Below are 13870 nucleotides of genomic sequence, written 5' to 3' on the forward strand. Positions count from 1 at the left end.
CTAACTTTGTCTTCTTTTTCATGACTATTTTGGTGATTTTCTTTTTCCTTTGCTTTTCCACATAAATTTTAAAATCAGCTTGACAATTTCTTCAAATAAGTCAGCTAGGATTTTGATAGTAGCTGCACTAAATGTATATATTAATTTGGGAAGAACTGTAATCTTAACAATAGTGAATCTATCAAAGTTTTACTGACTTAACCTGCCATGTAGAGCTCTGTAATACGTCCTTTTGGTTCCAACCATCAAGGACAGTCGTGGTGCTGGTGTGAGATAGGACTGAGGAGTAGCTATTTACTATCATCTTTGTGAGTATCACAGGATTAGTATTTCAGAAATAGGAACGTTTTGAAACAAGTACAGGTAATTATAAAAATGACTGGCTGATACTCATGCTAGAAAAAAATAACATGAAATAGCAAATATAAATAGGCAATTTTCATGGAATGGAGAGCAAATAGCAGTACCTCTCTTCCACCAAAATATCATGGGAATGTAAAACAAAGAAGATATGTACAATGTAATTAATTCTCACATCGAGACTCACTGAACAAACCAATGAAGAACTCCCAGTCCAGAAAGGTTAGTCAAAAAGTACTTTTAAAACAAACAGAATGTTTTATTATGGAAAAATTTCAGTACAAATATAGAGAGAATAGTACAATGAAGCCTCTTTAGTCACCACTTATTAGAAATAGCATCAACTTATGGACAATCTTATTAAACTCACAAGATATTCTTAAGACATTAAAACTACCACTCAGACAGTAACCTAAAGCACACACGTTTCCTCTGGTGGGTAAAAATGAAAGAATGTGTGCTCTTAGTTTCCACTCTAGGAGGTGCCAGGGAGCACGGCATCTTTAGAGCATCGACTTTGAAGTGAGACTGATCTGAATCTTGGTTCCACAATTTACTATATGTGTGACATAGGGATAAGCTATGACATCTTTTTGTGCTTCGTTCTTCAGCTATAAATTGGGAATGATGATATCTACCTCACTTGCTGTTGTGAGGATTAAATAAAATACTGTCTGACATGTGGCAAACACTTATCAAACTATTATTACTTTCTCATTCAGATTAAGTTATGAAAGTACCAAATATACACTCACAGGTACTGTACACTTAGGTGCTAACTCTATGTTTTTTGTCATAATTGAGCTTTCAAAGGATATCACAGACTCTTGCACAAGTTAAGCTTGTTTTTCTTTCTCTTTCCCTCTCTATACAAATACTTTTCTTTCATATTATAAAATTTTTTACATTGAAGGAGGAAAAAGGGAAACTTTCTTTTTTTTGAAGCTATATATAGTCTAAAAGTGGTTATAAGGATTTTCCAATTGAGATGTTCTTAGACATGTTAGCATTTTTATTTTACTTCTTCCTGCATTTCTCACATCTTAATCTATATTGAAAAGTTAAGACAACTTTAATATATCACTTTATTTCCTCAGTATTTATGAAACCACACTTTTTATATTTTCTAGCCATGATAATGAAAACGCAGGCATGTAGTTCAGATCCTCCTGAACATATTTGCCCTGATAATATCTTAATATGGTAGCATTAGTCATTCTTCTTAATATATAGTCATTACCAGATTCATAAATGTTTTGTATCAGGCAATTAGTGGTAGTGATGGCAAGCATCTAAAAAAATAAATAAAATTCACCCACAAGTTGTAGGATCTGTTTGATAAAATATGTTTGGTGATAGGAACTAAATTTAAAATGACAAAGAAAAGACAATATTCTCTAACTGAAGTAAGAAATTGATCGCAAAACCAATTTTACTTTGAAAAATGCTAAGGAAATAGTTGGGTAAAATTTTATGGCTTTTCATTATTATTTAAATGATCCCAGATCAAATAAGGTAACTCTTGTTTCACAAGGCTTGAAACCCGTTTCAACACTATTTGCATCTACCCCATGTTTACTATATTCTATTCTTTTTTTTTTTTTTTTTAAGATGGAGTTTTACTCTTGTTACTCAGGCTGCAGTGCAATGGCGCGATCTCGGCTCACAGCAACCTCTGCCTCCTGGGTTCAAGCAAGTCTCCTGCCTCAGCCTCCGGAATAGCTGGGACTACAGGCGTGCGGCCCCATGCGCAGCTAATAACTATATTGCATTCTTAATGAAGCTCCGGTTATACAATTTTCAGCAGATAGTCTGATAAGGAAATGGAACACTATGTTGTCTATGCCTCAGTTGCAAACTCAACTGTCATCTGACAGTCTTGGACTGTAATCTTATCCTTACTGCAGCTTTTGTTTTTCAAAGGGGAAAAGTGTATAAAAACTTGACTTTTTATCTCCTGATTATAGGTGAGACCATTTTGACTTCAACACAGCTGACTGGTTATTGTAATGAAGTTAAGGACTCAAACACTTGGTGCTTCAGGGTAGAATGGGTAAATCACAGGCTGTTCCCTATCATTATATAGCTGTAAATGCTCTGCTACTCCTTTAAATAAAGAATGCCCTAAAGAAAATGAGAGCTTCTAAAGTTGCTCAGGAGTTACCTTTTTTTTAATCTGCAACTATCTTTGGGTTTTACTACTTCGATGTATTCCGGAGATTTTAATTTGACTGTGTTTAATAATTTAATACCAATTTGATTTTTTAAAAAAGATATACTCAATAGAGCTAAGAAAAAATTTCACTGACTATCAACTACAGGTGGACTAATATGAGTTGAGAAACAACCGAATTATATAAATTTGGTGTTAGGCCAGGGCAGATAGTTGGGCAACAAATATTATTTTAAGGGCAGTCTATTAATCTGACTAATTTAGTGGCACACAATCTTAATACTGAAACATGTAGTATTTTAGCTTAGGCTAATTTTACCTTGTCATAATTTTCTCACAAACAGCTATAAAATAAAAGCATATGTTCTCTAAAGTGCTGATGAAGGGCAACTTAATGCTACTTTGTGTCTGTATGCCTTCATGTAGAATTAGTTGATCTGATACAGCTTCAAATTAAAATTCCACGTACTCCTAAATGTTCTTTACTAAATTATTTTCTTTCAATGGAATAAAAGGGACAGACCATATCTCATGGAAATTTGGCATTTCCATCCCAAAATGTTAAGATTTTCTAAAGTTAAATTCCACAAAATTAATATTAACTTAAAAATCTCAACTAATAGAATACTTAAAGTCTTTATTTTCTACAAAAGCAATTTCCCTGTCTAAATAAATGCTAAAAACTGCTTCACAGTAAATGGTATTCCCTCTCAGACATATCAATTTGCTAATGAATTCCATCAATTCCATCCATAAGATAAAATGCCAAGATTTGGCTGAAGGTGTTCACAGAAATTCCAGGTGGAAAAGATTGATTTGGTAGTTTTTTCTGCCCATCTACCAATTAAGAACTTTAAAATACCTTTGCATGACAAATTACAACAATATAATTGATCTCAGAAAGACTGATCCAATCCAGCCTACTGTTTGAGATCAGAAAAGCTGGCCACTAATAGTTTTATAATGTAGATGTATTACAGTCATTTATCAAAATGGAAAACATATCAGTAAATATATAAACCCAGTCAAATTCATAGTCTTGTCAGTTGTTTCTTCCAGAATGTCATACATCTAAATAATCAAGTTCAGAAAAGACAAGGCAGTCATACTACCTCCTGTTAGTAGTGGCTGCTCCAGTTCTTGGTCTTTTGAGATTTTTAATCACCTGACTTAAGTCTATCTTTCCCTTCCTCATGTTTTCATTTCTAGCCCAAATGAATAGGCAAACAACTTGAGAACAGCTGTGACATTTGCTGATATTTCATTATATTCATTTGTGATACCAAGATTAAGCCTGCTAAGATTCCACCTGGACTGCATGGAAACTGTAACTCAAACATTTTAAAGGGTACACACAGTCAAATGCAATGACATTTGCCACAAAAATCCAACTATTTGAAAAATCTGGTCAATTCTGTTTTCTAACTTGGTGTATCACATTAATAGAAAGTACTTCTATTTATAGTTATAGTATGATCAACTATGAATGGTTATAGTACATTCATGTTTCATAATTTAATCATCAGTATACGCTGAGTAATTTCCTTAGCTCTGTACTTCACTAATTCTCTGTTCAGTTGTTTCTAATTAATATTTAAGCCATAAACTGGGTCACTGATTTTAATAACTATACTTTCTATTTCTAAATATTCTATATGGCTCTTTTACAAATCATCTACTCTTTTTTATTATCTTAATTTTTTTATTATAATATTTATTTATTTAAAAAAATCTCTTTATTGGCCAGATGTGTTGGCTCATACCTGTAATCCCAGCACTTTGGGAGGCTGAGGCAGGTGGATTGCCTGGTTCAGGAGTTCAAAACCAGCCTGGGAAACATGGCAAAACCTTGTCTCTCCTAAAAATACAAAAAAAAAAAAAAAAAAAAAAAAAGAAAAAAAAAATTAGCCAGGTATGGTGGCAGGCACCTGTAATCCCAGCTACTCTGGAGGCTGAGGCAGGAGAATCACTTGAACGTGGGAGGCGGAGCTTGCACTGAGCTGAGATTGCCTCATTGAACTCCATCCTGGGTGACAGAGCAAAACTGTCTCAAAAAAAAGAAATTATTTAAAACAGAGTTATTAGGTTCTATCACTCAGATTCCTCTTGGGGATCCTTCTGTAATATCTTCTGACCCTCTCTCTAGGTTGGTCATTTATTTATGTGTTTTCTAATTTTTTATTGTGAGTTTATTTTCAGCTAGGACTGCATCTCTATTACATTCCATAGGAATCCTAGGCACCAACACTGTGTAAGTGTTCCTAATAGAGAGGTTTTCCATTGGTTTCTACCAGACAATCAAGGGATTCCATTGGTCAAGAGCCATTTTTCCCATTATTTTTTTGACTTAGGAATCCTATACCATATAAATAGCATACATACAGTCTTTATATTTGTGCTTGGTAGAGGTTTAGACTTTTGGCTTTTTCACAGGAGACTTTTCTTCTCCCACACACAGCTGGGGACTTTTTTCTCCCATACATAGCTCTGAAAAATGGCAAGTTTCTTTGTGGCATTCCTGACCAGGCAGACAGTCTAACCCAAGGCCATATCTTCCATCCAAATGTGAAATTAAAACCTTAGCTTATAGATATTAGAGCCTCCATTTGGGTCAAAAATCCGCTTGTGCAACTGTCGTATTGGCTTACTCAATGTTTGGTTATGCCTTCATTTGGTTTCTGGTACCTAGGGTTTTCCTTTTCTTTCTTTCTTTTCTCTCTTCCTCAAGTATTTAAATTGGGCTGGATCGTATTTTATCCAGCATTTCTATAGATTTGTAGAAGGCAGTTCTGTGTTAGCTCAGTCCATGTTGCCAGAACAGAAAGTAGCACATCCATTTCTCATGTGCTTGAATCCTCCTGAATAAACAAAAAAGTGACTAGATGATTTTAGTGACATAAAACTGGCTACTAAAATACATAAGGTGTTTAAAATAATTATGTTTTTCTAATACAGAGTGTTCTATTTTTACTTTTCTTACAATTGAAGTAAGACTGCATTATTTTCTTTATAAGAAAAATGAACCAATCTCAGTGTACACTGATGATTCATAAGCAATAATGATGCATTATAATGACTAGTCATTATTACCTGAAATTTCTATGAAATATATGCTAAATAGATAGTGATGAAGGATGGAATTAAAAAAAGAATATCTACTAAGAACTTACTATATGTTATGCATCATGCTAAGGTGCTTTGATTATCAATGAGGAAAGTATCTATAAACCTATTTTACAAATGAGGAAACAGGATGTGACCACAATTAGAATATAGTAAAGCTAGGATGTGAGCTGAGGTCTCTATGATACAAAGGTCCACACTGTATCCTACTGTCTTCAATGAAAACTTCAATTCATAATTACACAGCATCTTCTGTGTGCTTCTTAGGCTAAGAGATGCTTTGAAAGAAATGTAAAACATATATGATACAGGCTTTTCATTTCAGAAATTAAAGGGTAAAATGAACTTAACATATGTGAAAAATCATGTCACTTATAATGTAAGTATCAAAATGTGGATTCATGGAAATAATACAAGCGTCCTGGGGACTTAAAGATTACATATGTTATGAGGGAAACAGTGTGTGTATATATATATTCATATATATATATAAAAGGGCTTGGGAAGGAAATGTCCAATATCACTAGACTTATCAGTTTACTAGAGCACAAGAGCTAGGAAGTAGCTTGAGGATCTTCTAATCTAACTTCCTAGTTGATAGATGAAGCAGCTAAGGACCAGGTAAGTGACATTACTTAGCTAGTGTCCCATGTGAGTTATCAGCAGAGCCTGGGCTAAAACTTGTATTCCAACTCTTAGTTTAGGTGACAAATTGAAGTAAGACTGCAAGTTAAGTATTGCACATTTGTTCCTGAATGTTATCAAGAATGTCCCTAATCCTTTCCCTAGGAGCTAGTCAGAAACTTAATCTTTACTACACTTCAATCTCTTCACTGGCTACCTACCTAATGAATCAATGGTATCTATTCATAACTCTCATTGTATAGATTAAAAGAGCTTATACCCTCTGTTGTTTCAGGACCAGAGCTCAAGGAACTATCAGTTCTAAGTAGCTATAAATTCATTCATTTAAAAAAAGGGTATTGAGCTGGGTGTGGTAGTGCAGGCCTGTAGTCACAGCTATTCAGGAGGCTGAGGTGGGAGGACCTTGGGCCTAGGAGTTCAAAACCAGCCTGAACAATATAGTGAGACACTGTTTCAAAAAAAAAAAAGTGTACTGAGTGGCTTTTCTATGCCAGCAACTGTTAATAAGGCTGCTTATAAATGATTTTAAATGTCTCTGGATTTACTATTTCAAGAAAACTTTTGCTAACTAAATAAAGGTGATGTGGTAATGATAACAATAAGTATAATTTGATTAACGAAGTAGACAGAATTTGATGGATATAAAAAATGTTAATGTTACTAATGTTTACTTGTACCTCATACTTTCTGGAAACTACAAAGTCTGTTTGTATTATTTTTTTAATATGCCAGATTTTAAATTAATTCAAGGAAAAGTATCAGACTTGAAAATAACTAACATGATGGCTAACATTTCAACTACTTACTATATGCCAGACACTGGTAACTGAGTTACTTGTTTAATCCTCTAACTAACAATTCTATGAGGAAATTATGTTATGAACCCCATTTTGCCAATGAGAAAACGAAAACAGAAGAGGTTAAATAATTTATCACATGGAGCAGAAACTCAGGAATATAAACCCATGTAGTCTGGCTCTAAAGTAAAAGCTCTTAACCAGTTGGTTGTTTCTTCTCATGTTTGGGAAAAAAAAATCCCTAGGAAAACAATTCCAATTTGACACAAAAACACATCAGGTCACCAACTGGGTATATCCTGATGAAATAAAATCCTACAATAAGAGACCCTAAACTCCCCCAGACCATAATGTATGCTTTAACAAATAATGAGGAAAAAAGAGAAGAAGAGAAAAACAGTGGGTTTACTCAATTAAATTCTACCTAGGAAGAATCCTTTATGGCTTTTTCTCGATTCTCCTTAATCATCTTTCCCCTCATTTGAACTTTCAAAGCACTTTGTAGCTCCCAAGCACACTGTATCATAACTGCTTCTTTGTGTATATTACCCTCTAGACTATTAACCCACATGGCAGGAACTGTGGCCTAGCATATGTCTTGCATACAGTATGTACTAAATAAATAGTAGTTGAGTAGACAAATAAATAGATCATTTTTAGGTCCTGAATTACAACAGTGTCTACAGTCACTTTATTGCTTTTGCTGAATGGCAAAGTTCCTTGAGGGGCTTGTAGGACTTCAGCGCCCCTAGCATACTAATACCTTTTCAACAGATGGTTGCCTAATTAAGTTGAGGTATAAGGGATTAGATAATTCCTGACACTTGTTCAATAAGGTGAGAGGCAGTTACCCCTGATTAAGGGCCACTGGGCACTAGCTTTCTGAGTAACAGTTGCAGCCATTCATTGTGGTTTTACCATCTCCCTTGAGGAGCTACTGGTGATAAACTACATATTCCCCCTCTCCCAGTCAGAATGCCTTTTCTTTTGTTTGTTTTATTAAGAAAATCCATCATGGAAGTTATAATGGGAATATTCCGTGACAACAAAATGAGAGCCTATAGGCAATATATTCTATACTATCATTTTTCATTATTACATTGCATACATAACATTTATTTAGTGACCAGAGACTAAAGCCTTACTTTGTTTTAAAGATACTTGAAAGTTGTTAAGGTGATATATTCAAATAGTGAATAAGAAGAAAACTTGTCCAATGGAGCTGGCAAAATAAAAACCTATTCATAGTAAAAAATAATTTAATGCGGGGGGGTGTCTGTATACACATGTGCATTTTACAGAAACTAGACAAAGGATGCTAGAGTTAAATCTTTTCTATACTATGGACTACAATTAAAACATCTACCATTTTATTCTGTTTCACTAGTTTTCATTTTCAGCATATTTTTATGCTACAAATTGAACAATACTGGCTCCATCTGGTGGTCAATAAGCCTCTTAAGGGTTCATGAAAATTAGTTAAAAGTGGTTAAATAATTTAGGGGTTATCTGAAATATACTTGAACATTATGCCTCAACACTGAACAGTGACTATATGTAATTCAGCCCAATTTACATGGAAGTGTTATTTTTTTTCTTCTGTAGTTTATCCTAGCTTCATTGCTTCATGTAACTGAGGGGCTTAAAATAATTCTCAAAATAAAATAATACAAAATGTTTTCCTCTGTGTTTTTCCATTAGAGAATTTGAGAAATGTGCAGGTTACAAATTGCCTCGGGGAATAAATAATACAATTAAAATTTATGCAGTTTTTTGATGTTGGATTCCATTTTAAAATATAAACTTGAAAATATTCACTGATATTCAACTGTATTTTCCATTAGATACTTCCAGAAGAGTAGCTTGTGAATATTTGAGAGTCCATATCTAGGAATTCTGTATATTTAACATGCTACTGAATGCCTAATCTTGATTTTTAAATTCTGCATAAAAGGAGTATGTCTAGAATCACAACATAAAATTTTAGTCCTGTGAAGTTCTTAGGTATCAGCAACCTGTTCATTTTACAGATGAAAAAACTGAGTTTCAGTGAAGTTCAATGATTGTGCTAAACTGGGAATATGAGAAAACAGATTTTACAACAAGAAAGTGTCTCCTCTCTCTGTATACTACCATAGGCACTTTCTCTTTGTAGTTCATTCTCGCTGCACTTATACTTTATAACAAACTAGTAATCACATTGGGTTATATGTACATTTATAGCATAGTGTGATCATTTATAAAATGGAATGTATCCTTAATATAGTTTTAATTCTCTAGGAATTAAAAAAATTTTTACTTTGCCATTTTCCCTTAAAATGTCAGAAATATTAAAAAAAAAAACTTTTAAAGCCCTACTCCTATCAAGATACAAAATTTTATCTTGTCTTTTCAGGAGTATAAGGCTTTGTTGCGTTTATAATTCAAATAGCAATTATGTTGGTAATAAATTATATTCACGGTAGCATATAATTTGGGATATCACAAAGTATTATACTAAAAATCAATTAAAATAATGTAAGTAATCTCACCTAATATATTAAGGGATAGAGAGGACTTAGATCAGTAAAGACAGGTTCTGAACACAAAACATTAAAACTGGTCTTAATTGTCTTATCGTTTACTAACAGTTTTTCTTATACTGCTCCTAGAGGAGCAGGGTTAACCCATGGGCAATCTGCCCAGGGTCTCCCTAACAACTTTTTTTATTAAACAATGGGTCTACTACATACACTTTTCAGAGAGCCTATCAGATAGACTACTTGATAAATAGCTTTTTACAGATATTTCTGCATTCTTAGTAATGATTACAAGACACAACTGCAATATATAAATGATTACTGAGAATTGTTGAGGGGCATATGTGCTTTTCTTTTGGGGGCTCTAGCTTTCTACCTATCAGCTGTAGTTTGTTGTTCCTATTCAAATTTGCTCATCCTCCCTCACACAAACCTCTGGACAAGCACAAAGGTTGACTGATGTTGCCCCCAGGTACCTCAACAGAGCACACTTTGTGTTTCTCCAGATGGTGTGATCCACAATTCTTATAGCTTGATCATTATGACAACATTTCCATGTTTCCCTGCCATTCTGGATGTGGAAACTACAAATTATGTACCCCACATTGTAGCAATAAGAAAAAAAAATTCTTCAAGATAAAAAGATTCCATGAAGCCAATCTGAAAAGAGACTAAAGAACTGCTACCTAAAATTGCCCAAGGCAAATTAAGCTTTGCAGAGTATCTGTGTTTCTAACAGTACTTAAATGAAGATTCCATCGTTTTGTAACACACTCATAAGGTAATTTTCTCCAAGTAGTTATAAGAATTTACAAATCTGTTCAAAATGGTTCTTAAAATACTTGGAAGTGTGGTATGGCAGAGTATTCTTTAGATCTCCTATAGGATTGAGGAAATGGAAGCAGTAAAGTAGCTTCTAAAATATAAGTGTGACCACCTCTGCCAGCATCATCACCATTTTTTAGGACCTAGCATGTCTGAAACACAATGCTAAGAATACTGTGCATGCTTTATCACTGAACAGAAGGGGTATTATTGTCCCTATTTCATGCATGAGGAAATAGAGGTTTAGAGAGGTTGTCTCTTGCCCCAGGTTATATGGCTAATAAATGACAAAGCAAGAATTTCAATCCAAGGCTGTCAGACTTCAAAGCCTATCCTTTTCCTACTCTATTGAGAGCAAACAGTTATGGTGGTAGGTGGTGCTATTATTCATGGGAGTGAGGGAAACAATGATAGTTTCCCAGGTTAGGAGTTTATATACTGGACAAAGGATAAGACATACACTATTACTGTGTTGTGCTACCAATAATATAAGAGATTCTGATGAAGTATCCAGGGAATTCATGTAGAGGAGGGAGAGGGAAAGCTGGGCAGAGGAAGTGGCAGCATAACTTGGCATAGAAGGAGAAATGAGATTAGGCAATAGCAGGTAAAAGAGAAATAATAACCAAGACATAATAACCAAAGGCGATATAGGGAAAGATGCACATGAGACAGAAAAAGTTATTCTTTTAAAATGAAGAAAGCATAAATAAGATGGGGAATAAGGAAAATAAAACAAAAGTCTGATCATCAAAGTTTCTGAATGCCAGATTAAGAAATTTGTACTTTATTTTGGCAAGCAACGAGCAGCCAAAGTGTATTACCTTGTTGGTCCTAACTGCAAAAAATCATTCATAGGTGTTTGTGAGCCTTTTATAAAATATTTATTTTGAATTTCCCTATACCTACTTATTGATTATTTGTGAGCCTTTATAAAGTTAAATTTTTGATATTTAAATATTTGATAATTTAATAAAATTAAACTATGATATTTTCATATCATAGTACTAGCTTTAGTTAGTTGATAAAATGGGGGTAAAATTTCAAGTTTCCTGATGCCCGCAAACCTCTTGATCAATAAACAAAGCATTCCTTAGTAGTTTAGTGACTAAAAGTGCAAAGGTAAGGGAGGAGAGAGAGGGACTGACTCCCCAAAATCTTGGGATTTTTTTCCTAATAATTTTAAGAAGTAACCCGGAAAATATCCTGGTAAAATTATTTTTCTATATCTATGGGAATATTTTAATTTAAATGTGAAAATATGTACAACTATTTGAAAGCACCATGTCCAGTTGTTTCTGACTCTGTTTCACTGTTATTTTATTTTTTTACCTCCCTAGACCAACCATGTTCTCTATGATAGGTATAAAAATTCGAGTTCAGATTTCACTCCTCTTCTTCAATCCTCATCTTTAACGACATCTCTGACATATTAAGTTTTGAGATGGAGTGAAGGTAGGGGAAAAGCTCACCCAGCTATGCTTCATTTGAAGTCTACTTGCATCCAAATGGGCGTTCTGAAACCTGAGGTTGATGGTGAGTTGAATGGGGGTCGCCCTGCTCAACTTTAGTGGTAATGCTGTGAATTGCAGGCTAGCAATCAGTCTGCTGATTCTGGCATACAGCTAATAGGTCATATTGCTTGTGGCTTGTTTTATTTTTTGAGGAAACATGCTTTGCAGTTTTACAGTGGAAAAAATATTGGGTAAAAGTTGTAACTTCTCCTCAAATCTACTATTTAAGTTAGGGTGAGTACTAAATATCTTTAATACTTTGGTTTCTTCATTTGCAAAGTAGAAAGTATAATATTTGTTTAATCGACTTCTCAGGACTGTTACAGAACTAAATGTAATGAAGCATGTGACAGGACTTTGTAAAGTGTTGATGTTATATAAGTGAGGCATTATTATTATTATTTGGCAGTGAATACTAGGCACTGTATTTTATGTATGTAAGCTACTTTATAGTTATGACTGCCTTCAGCTGATTATCATTTGAAGAAACAGGGAGTAGATATCATATTTTTTATTTTACTAACATATATTGTTTGAATAAGAAATATTTCTGTATATTAAATCCTATTTCCAAAGTACCAATAAAACTTATAATTGGGAGAAACATAGAAAATAGTTTTGTGAATGATCAAAACCCAGTTTATATATTCTATAAATTTGGATGTTCAAATGTAGCACTGCTTATCATGGAGCTTACCTATAATTCTGAATTTGCTTAAAAAATAAACAGTATTTGTTGGCATAGTGATGGAAAATGCTTTGTTACTCCTATCTTCTACCTATAGCTAACATACACAAGTATATATAGTGCTTTCTATATGCCAGGCAGCCTGATAAGTGCTTTAGGCATAACAATTCACTTAAATATAATAGGGGGTTGTGCACAGTGGCTCATTTCTGTAATCCCAGAATTTGGGGAGGCTGAGGTGGGAGGCTCCTTTGAGCCCAGGAGTTCAAGACCAGCCTGGGCAACATAGTGAGACTCAATCTCTTAAAAAAAAATTAGGCTGGCATAGTGGCACATACTTGTAGTGTCAGCTACTTGGGAGGCTGAGTTGGGAGGATCACCTGAGCCCAGGAGCACAAGGCTGCAGTGAGCCAAGACTGTACTACTGCACTCTAGTTCGGGTGACAGAGCAAGACCCTGTCTCAGAAAACAAAGGAACAATAAACCGGGGAAGTAGTTGTCACTGGGAAGACCAGGACATTATACTTGGAGACCTATGCTTTTGGTAAAAGCTGAAAACTATGAAAATGACGTGATCACTAGATGTCTATGAACTGTGACTGAGTAGGGCGCCGAAGTTAGGCACAGGAATGCAAACTCCTTGAGGGCAGAGATTTTTCTGTCTTATTTACTATTTTATGTCCAGAGCCTAAAATAGTGCCTACACTATCTCATATGTGATAAATATTATTTGAATGAAAGATTAACTTAAAAAAAAAAAGGAATGGAATTTTTCAGTGGAAAATGCATTCCTTGAGAAAGTGACTGAAAGAGAAACTGGGAAGATGGCAAGGACAAAGCAGAGCTGGCTGAGTAACTGGCTTTCCTTGTCCCAAGCACTGAAAAATTGTGATCAGCAAGTGCTATGTTAATGTCTGTGACCATTTCTAATGAGGTCTAGAAAGCCAAAGGAATGATCAAGAAACAACAGAAAGATAATGCTCATCAAGGTAACTTGTCAAATAAAAGTAAAGTCTCTGAATTCCGTATTACAAAGACACATTTGCTGGGGGAAAGAAAAAATTAAATACTTTAAAAAGTGTCTTTCTTTTGAAATGGCATTAATGAATCCTTTACTGTAGAAGGATTATTTGGGTTTGTCTAATTAAGTTCCATTGAGTGAATCAGTCACTAAAGCAATCTTACACTTTCTTCTTGGTGAAGTGAAAAATTTCTCACCCTCTTAT

The 13870-nt window shown here is 34.3% G+C and overlaps 1 protein-coding gene across 2 annotated transcripts in view; it reads right to left on the reverse strand.

Moving 5' to 3' along the window:
- The window catches only part of CWC27 (CWC27 spliceosome associated cyclophilin), a 290308-nt gene that overhangs the window by 65225 nt on the left and 211213 nt on the right, over positions 1-13870 (reverse strand). The gene's annotated exons all lie outside the window — the stretch shown is intronic.

Source organism: Callithrix jacchus, chromosome 2, assembly GCF_049354715.1.
Source record: "Callithrix jacchus isolate 240 chromosome 2, calJac240_pri, whole genome shotgun sequence".
Classification (NCBI taxonomy): Eukaryota; Metazoa; Chordata; class Mammalia; order Primates; family Cebidae; genus Callithrix; species Callithrix jacchus.